The sequence below is a fragment of the Zalophus californianus genome, chromosome 16 (genome assembly GCF_009762305.2).
Source record: "Zalophus californianus isolate mZalCal1 chromosome 16, mZalCal1.pri.v2, whole genome shotgun sequence".
NCBI classification, from domain to species: Eukaryota; Metazoa; Chordata; class Mammalia; order Carnivora; family Otariidae; genus Zalophus; species Zalophus californianus.
In genome coordinates, this window is record NC_045610.1 from 35321720 (window position 1) to 35329496 (window position 7777).

General features: G+C 57.7%; 1 pseudogene; it reads right to left on the reverse strand.

Moving 5' to 3' along the window:
- Positions 1-2124: 2124 nt before the first annotated feature.
- Positions 2125-3923, reverse strand: LOC113939074 (annotated as a pseudogene).
- Positions 3924-7777: the final 3854 nt, after the last annotated feature.

Genomic DNA, 7777 nt, shown 5'->3' on the forward strand with positions numbered 1-7777 from the left:
CCTACCCCAGGTGGGACAAGCATAGTCCCCCATCCACTACTCACCACCCAATAACCAATGACCAAAGAGAACTTCTCAACCACATCCTTCAGGAGTTGGGGCAACAGTAGGATGAAGCCAAAAAGCTTTGGCTACGAGGAGTCCTGACATCAAATGCCCTCCCTGCCACTCCCTAGCTGGGTCTCTCAGCTCAAGCTGCTTACCTCGCCGAACCTCAGCAAAATGGGGGGAATAATACTTCTGTGTGGAATTCCGGAATTCCAAGAGTCGGAGGGGATGGTGCGCACCGAGTCCTAGCATAGGGCCTGGTGCGCAGGAGGCCGGCAGGCTTGCTTGCTGTTGTAAGTGGGGGCTCCGGGCTGGTGCGGCGCGCTCTGGCCAGAGCCGAAGTCCCCAAGGAGCTGCGGCTCCCACTCGGCCTGAGAGCCCTACACTGTGGGTCTTCTTCCCCCTCCTCCGAGGGGGCGCCCCCCCCCTTCTAACGGCCATGTAAAGAAGGTTCCGGCCGCCCCCGGCCTGTGACAAGCTGGGCACTCTGACCCCCACTCTGCTCCCATCTCCCAGTTGCCAAACCCAGAGACACTTCACTTCTTACCTGACTTCTTGTGTGCGGCGTCCACTGCTGCTGACAAGCACGTCTGCCCAAACTGCCCCTTCCCGCCTTCTGAATACCTGCCTTTCTTTCCTTCCTTCTTTCTTTCCTCCCTCCCTCCCTCCCTCCCTTCCTTCCTCTCTCTCTCTCTTTCTTTCTTTCTTTCATAGGCCCCACACCCAGAGTGGAGCCCAATGCGGGGCTTGAACTTATGACCCTGAGATCAAGACCTGAGCTGAAATCAAGAGTCAGATGTTTAACCGATTGAGCCACCTGGGCGCTCCCTGAATGCCACTTCCTATCGCTTCCAGACACTCCTGCAGCCTCCTTGCCCAGCCCCTCCTCCTCTGCCTTCCCTTTCCATGCTGACATTCCTAAAGACACGTCCTTGGGCCTCTTCTCCTCTCCGTGCATCTCCCCAGATGATCCCACTCCTCCATGGGATTGATGGCCACAGGCAACACTGACGACTCCCAGATCATTCCCAGTGCCCAGCAGCTTGCCCACAGCAGCTGGGATGACCTAATTCGCAAACTGGATCTAGTCTTTAAGCCACTTCAAACCCCTGCATGCCATCCCATCGCCCGGAGAGGATTCAGACCAGACTCCAGGGTCCAGGAGTCCTCCTCATCTGGCCCCGCCTGTCTCCTCCTCCCTACCGCACCCCCCACATTACGGGCCCCGCCCCTCACTTTGGCTCTTCCAGCCTTCGGAGTGATTTGCATCCTTGAAGGCACCAGGATTCCCTGGGTCTCCACTGCTTGACTTCCAGGAGAACCCCATTCACCCCTCAGTAGTCATCCCAAAGGACAGCTCCCCACCGCTCCAAGCCTAGCTGGGGCCCCTCCCCCGGCCCTCCCTCCTAGGGGAGGGTCTGTGGTTGCCCACCTCCCTGCTCAGTGGTGTCCGCAGTTGCAGGGAAGGGGGGGGGGCTCTGAGGGGGAAGGGAGATGCCAACGTCCAGAGGGTGTTCCAGACGGGGTCTTGTTAGGGAAGGTCAAATCAGCTCATGGAGTGTGTAGGCTGAACTGTGTCCCCAAAATGATATGATGACATCTTGACTTCCAGTCCTCGGAATGTGACCTCACTTGGAAATAGGGTTGTTACAGGTGTAATACGTAAGATGAAGTCATACTGGAGTAGGGTGGCCCTTCATGCAGGATGACTGGTGTCCCTGTAAGAAGAGAAAAGAGACAGACACATGAAGGCAGAGACTGAGGTTGGTTTTTTGCTTGTTTGTTTGTTTGTTTTGCACCAAAGGCATATCCTAGCTTTATTAAAGGGCCGCACCGCAGAGTCAATATAAAAACACAAAAAGTCCCATCAGTTTAATAACAATAAAAAAACCCCAAAAATGGAAAACTGAGGGGGCAGGGAAGAAGACCCTGGGCCAGGGGCATGGGGAGCCCTGCTCACCGCCCCAGGCCTGGCAGCAGGGCCCCTCCCCACCCCCCACCGTATTGCTGTTGCTACGAGGTTGGGGGGGCAGTGATTGTCCTGTGGGAGCCACCGTTCACCTGGATCAAGGACCCTTACTTCTTCTGGGCTGTGCTCAGCTTCTGCATGGCCCGGGTCTTGTCCAGCAGGCCAGAGATGAAGGCCTCAGCAGGTTTGTAACAGTCAACCAGCAGCTCCTTGACCCTGGCAGCCCGGTGTCCTCACTCTCCATGTCCAGGAGTTCGTCCACATCAATCTCCAACTCCGGGATCTCCTCTTCCTGGCAGTCGTAGAGGCGAGTGAGCTGCTCCAGGATCCACTCCTCCAGGCTGAGACGCTTCCGTAGCTCCTTGTGGTCGTACTTGACCGTGACCTTCCCTTGGCGCCTCACTGGGCCCTCACGGTCCGCGTCGCCAGGGCCCTCGCCTGCAGCCCCAGGGAGGCTCTGAAAGTAGAGGTAGGGCCCTGGGCCACCACCGCCCGACCCCAGGGGCCGGCGCCGCCAACGCCGCGCCCCTCGAAGGGCCGCTGTGGGCCGTGGCGGCCCCCGGGGCCCCGTGTGCGCGTCGGGCCCCTCCCTGTGCCCCCGCCTCCGGGACGCCCTCCGGTTGGCTCTGGGCCACTGGCTCGGGTTAGCTCGCAGGCTTGGCTCTGCGACGAGGGGCGGGGGCGGGGGCGTCTGGCAGGGACAGCTGCAGCATGCAGAGCCACCACCCCCCCCCCCCCCCCCCCCCCCGCCCCGGGCCTGGCCTGGCCGCGCCCCGCCCCCCCGGGACTGAGTTTTGCTGCCAAGAGCTCAGGAACGCAAGGAGGGCCGGCAAGTCCAGAAGGGAGGAAGCGGGAAGGAAGGATGCTCCCCGGCAGGATGCAGAGGGAGCTCGGCCCTGCCAGCACTTTGACCTAGGAGTCTGGCCTCCAGAGCCGTGAGACGATACATTTCTGTTTGTTGACGCCACCCTGGGAACAAATACACAGGGCAAAGGACAGGCCTCAGATTTGGGGGAGAAGTCTATTACCTGCAGTGATTTTTTGGAACCTCTGAGGACATTCCTGTCTCCAGTTGTTTTTCTCATGAGGCCAACAGCAACAAAGGCCAAGTAACAGAATTGCCCGGCAGAGTCTGGGGACCCCCCCCCCACTCCTTGTAAGAGGAGAGGACAAAGCCAGCAGTGGGCAGCCCAGGCCAGCATCTTCTCACACCCCCAGGCCCAGTGCGGGCTCTGCCCCAGCCGCTCTCACGGACCGCCAGCTGTCCCTTTAGAACTGCCCCATAGCATGGGCTTCGGATTCAGGCGGGCCAGAGCTCAGCCCTGCCCATCTCCAAGCTTCGGTTTCTCTCCTGTGTTTGCTCCAGCACCGGAGGCCCCCAAGTCTGCTCCACCTGCTGAGTCCAGACATCCCCTCCTCCCGCATCCTCCCCGGGGCCCGCTCTCCTGGTGTCTTCACGGTGGCAATGCCTCAGACAGCTGAAGAGGCCCCACCCTGTCCTGTAAAGAGAGCAGGAGGAAGATCACAGGCACTTGCCTTCAAACCCGGGCTCTGCCATATCCAGCTGTGTGACTCTGAGCTAGTTCCTCCCCACGTGTCCCGTTCCTTCCTTGCAGAGCTGAGATGGCTGCAGGGCTGGGGGAGGTAGCTGATCGAGGGTGGTGGAGGCTCCTTCCCTGGCTCCTGGGCCAGCCTCAGGACGTCTACGAGAGCACCGAGGCTGGCGGGACAATAGTGTGTGCCTGCTGCATGCATTGCTCTGAGGGGACAGTCCTTAGCCTTTCTCTGGTTCACAGAGTGGGCCAGAAGTCGAGACCCCTGCATAAATCCCTGCACCCAAGGCCCTCAGCACACTGCCCACTTGGCGCTGAGCATCTTTCCCGGGCTCCCCGCTCCAGCCCCGCATCGTGCTCTGAGTTGTGGTGGCCTGTCTCCCACACCCTTTGAGGAGAGGGACTCGCACAGGTACATCCTGTTCACCGTGCCGGACCCAGGGCTCATTCTCTAAATAGAGTCTTAAGAGTGTCCCTTCGCTGCCCCCCACACTGCCCTCCTTCTCAGCCTCCTTTGCCGCCGCTTCCCTTTGCCCCCGCTTGGAGCACCGGTGCTCCCCAGGGTCCTGCTTCGTTCCCTGCCCGCCTCCCACCACCCCTCTCCCCAGACCAGCTCCGCAGCTTCCATCGCTTCAGCCTGATTTCAGTGGAGGGGATTCCAGCCACCCTGACACAAAACCCCAAGGTCTGACAATAGAGGTGCCTTTTTCCCCATAAAATCCTACTGGCACTGGGTCCCGCAAAGCCATCAAGGAGCAGCCCCCTCCATCTCTACTACGGGGCTTCCAAGCGGCCTTGGGCACCCGCATGCAGCAGCTCGGAGAGCACACGGAGAGGGACGAGGGAGGTTTTATGGGTCTTTATGAGACATATGTCACTCCCACCACCTCCATCCAGCCAGAACGCCGCCTGTCTTAGTCTGTTTGGGCTGCTACAAAATACCAAAGGCTGGGTGGCTTATAAACAACAGACATTTATTCTCACAGATCTGGAAACTGGCAAGGCCAAGATCAAGAGCCCCCTGGGGTCTCTCTCTAAGGGCACTAACCCCATTCACGAGGGCTCCACCCTCACGACCCAGTCACCTCCCAAACGCCCCAGCTCCTGAGCCCATCACATCAGGGGTTAGGACCTCAACACATGAATCTGGGGCAGGGGAGGACACAAACATTCAGCCCACAGCTGATGGCCACATCTGACTACAGGGAAGCTAGGGGACGCAGTCGTGGGCTACAGCTGACAGCAGAGGGCTTAGGTTGGGTGAGTGGCTAGCTGCTTCCCACCCCAGGCTCCCCATCTGGTCACTGATGAGCCATCCCCCTCTCCTTCTCCTTCACAGAGCACACCCATCACTCCCCAGAGAGGCAGCCGAGTCCCCTGCCCTCACTGTCTGCTGGGACCTGCGCCCCAGGCCGGGACCCCCAGGAGGGGCGTGGTTCTCCCTCTGGGTCCTGTGTGGGTCCTTGGGATCTGGAAACTAAAAAAGGACGAGTTATGCACATCCTGCCTTCCTCCCAAGGCCCCCAACACACACAGTACTGGGCCGTCGGGTTCGGACAGAGTAGCCACGATACAACGTCCCAAGGGGAATGGGGTGAGCGGAGGAAGATGTGCGCAGGTGCTGGGGGGGGCACGGGGGGAAGCCCCAAACAGGAGGTTCTTTTTTTTTTTTTAAGATCTTATTTATTTATTTGAGAGAGAGAATGAGAGACAGAGAGCATGAGAGGGAAGAGGGTGAGAGGGAGAGGCAGACTCCCCGCCGAGCAGGGAGCCCGACGCGGGACTCGATCCCGGGACTCCGGGATCATGACCTGAGCCGAAGGCCGTCGCTTAACCGACTGAGCCACCCAGGAGCCCCCCAAACAGGAGGTTCTGCTCTCTGGGACCCCTGGCTCCACCTTCCAGAGCTTGCCATTTTGCTCCAAGGGCCCATTTGAAGTAGGTGTGTCGGGGATGTGCCCTCCTTGGGGGCGGCTCATCTTTTGCAGGCTCCGGTGCCAGTTGGTAAAGGTTGTGAGGCCTCAGTAACCCGAGTAACCTGGTTGAAGGCGCAAAGGGTTAAAGGCTCGTCTTTGGCTCCGGTCTCTGGCGAATGTGACAATACAGTTCCCTCAGAAGCTGAAAAGGCTTCTTATCCTGTCGTTTCCTGTCAGCGTCAGGTACCAGGGACCACGCCCAAATTCATTTCGAGACACAGTTCTCCAGGCTGATTTTTTTTTTTTAATTGTTTTGCTCCCTGGCCTCGGGCTCTTCTCTCTCAATGTACTAATAGTGATCCTGAGACTCGGGCCGGGAAGGAGGACGCTGCCTCACCCTGACCTCGCACAAGGCGGAGGCTTAAGGGGCTTTCGCAGCTCAAAGCCTTGTTCAATATGATTTCCTTCTGTTTGGCATCTAGAAGCGGTCAACTTTCCCAACCAAGGCCCCACATTTTTGGAATCGTTCTATTTCATTTTAGTTGTGCTTGCAAATCAGCCAGTTCCGGCCGGGGTTCCTCTTAGCCTTCTCAGCCCTTCTAAATGCTGCCTGTAACAACCAAGCCTCGCTGTGACAATCTGTGTCACAGCCTCTTCCCTGGGAAAGACAGGCTCCTTGGCAGCGGTCCTGCTTACCTCAGGCCACTGCCTACGCTAGGTCTCCTCCCTTCCAGACCCCGACTCCAAACCAATACCATACATTTTAGATTTTCATTATGGCAACATCCGGCTCCTGGTACCAATTGCTGTCTTAGTTAAAGTAACGCTAACTTCTATAGAGAGAAACCCCCAAATTTCATTTGCTAAACACACTCTAGGTTTTTTTTTTTTTTACTCACATAAAAGGCAGAATGGGGGCGGGGGGAAGGATTAGGGCCCTCTGCTCCTTACAGTCCTTTGGTGACTCAGACAAATTGAGCCTGTGCCATTTTCAGTACACGGCTTCTAAGGGATACCTGAACCTCAGGTTCCAGGGACAAAGAGACAAGAGCAGAGCAGGTGTGAGACTGATTCTGGAGCAGAACCAGACCCATCCGTGTACATATGACTTATGGCTACTTTCATGCTACAGGGGCAGAGCTGGTCGGGTGCGGGGGAGATGGTATGGCTCACAGAGCCTCAAGTAGTTCCTTATCCAGCCTTTTGAAGGAAACATCTGCCAAGCCCTGCGGGGGTGGGGTGGGGGGGAGACTGGTGCTCTGAGGGGCCAGGGGCCAGGCCTGGAAGTGCCGTTATGATTTCACTCTTGTTCCATTGGTCAGAACTCAGCCACGTGGCCCCTCAGCCATCAGGGAGGCTGGCAAGTGTGTTCTCAACGTGCCCCCGGAAGGCAGGGGAACGAGGCAGAGTCATCACCTGGCCAGTCCCCGCCAGGGACACCCTGCAGGCCGTGTGGCTTCTGACTCAGCATGCTTTCCCACACTGCAGATCCATATTCCTAGCCAGGTGCCCGACACCGCACGCTCCACATCCTCCAACAGACCTTGATCCTTCCTCCTCCAAATCTGTTTCCCCTTCTGCAGTTCAGAAATCATTCACCGAAGGGCCCAAACCAGAAGCCTCAGGATTGCCTGTGACCTTCGCATTCCCTCGGCCCCATCGCCACGCTCTCCACGTGCATTTGAACTTACATCTCCCCAGTCTGCCCCCCTCTTCTCTGTAGACTGCTGTGCCACTTGCATTATAGCCTTCTGACCTGTGGCAAGGACCCCAACTACCCCAAAGCCGGCACACAATGCTCCGAGTTGGCTTCTTCAAAATCTGGTGTGCCTAAACCACTCCCCTGTATGAACTCCGTGCTGTCCCCAAAGGACACAGACATGCCACCCATCTATGCAATGGCAGAACTGAGGTGGGAACTTTGGTTTATGAATCTTCAAAGACCCGTTGCTCCACTCCCCCATTCTTTGCAGGATAAACCTCCGGGAAGCACAAAGAAAATTCTTTGCATAGCAGAAACTCTCAAACCAGCACAAGGGGAGCGGCCCCCTTTGCACACTCAGAGAAGAATTTTACCATGGTCTGAGCTGTGTTGCTCTGCAGGGATGCAGCCCTGTACCTCTTATGGGTTCTGTCCCCTTGCCTCTCACTTCCACCTGTTCTGTCTGTCAGGGATTCCTAGTTCGCATAGCCTGATACCCAGGACATGTTCACAGAGGGAAGCTGCCCCAAGAGAGGCTTCCTCGAGGGCAAAGCCCTTCCCAAAGACCCCTGAGGGTCACCGCAAGTCC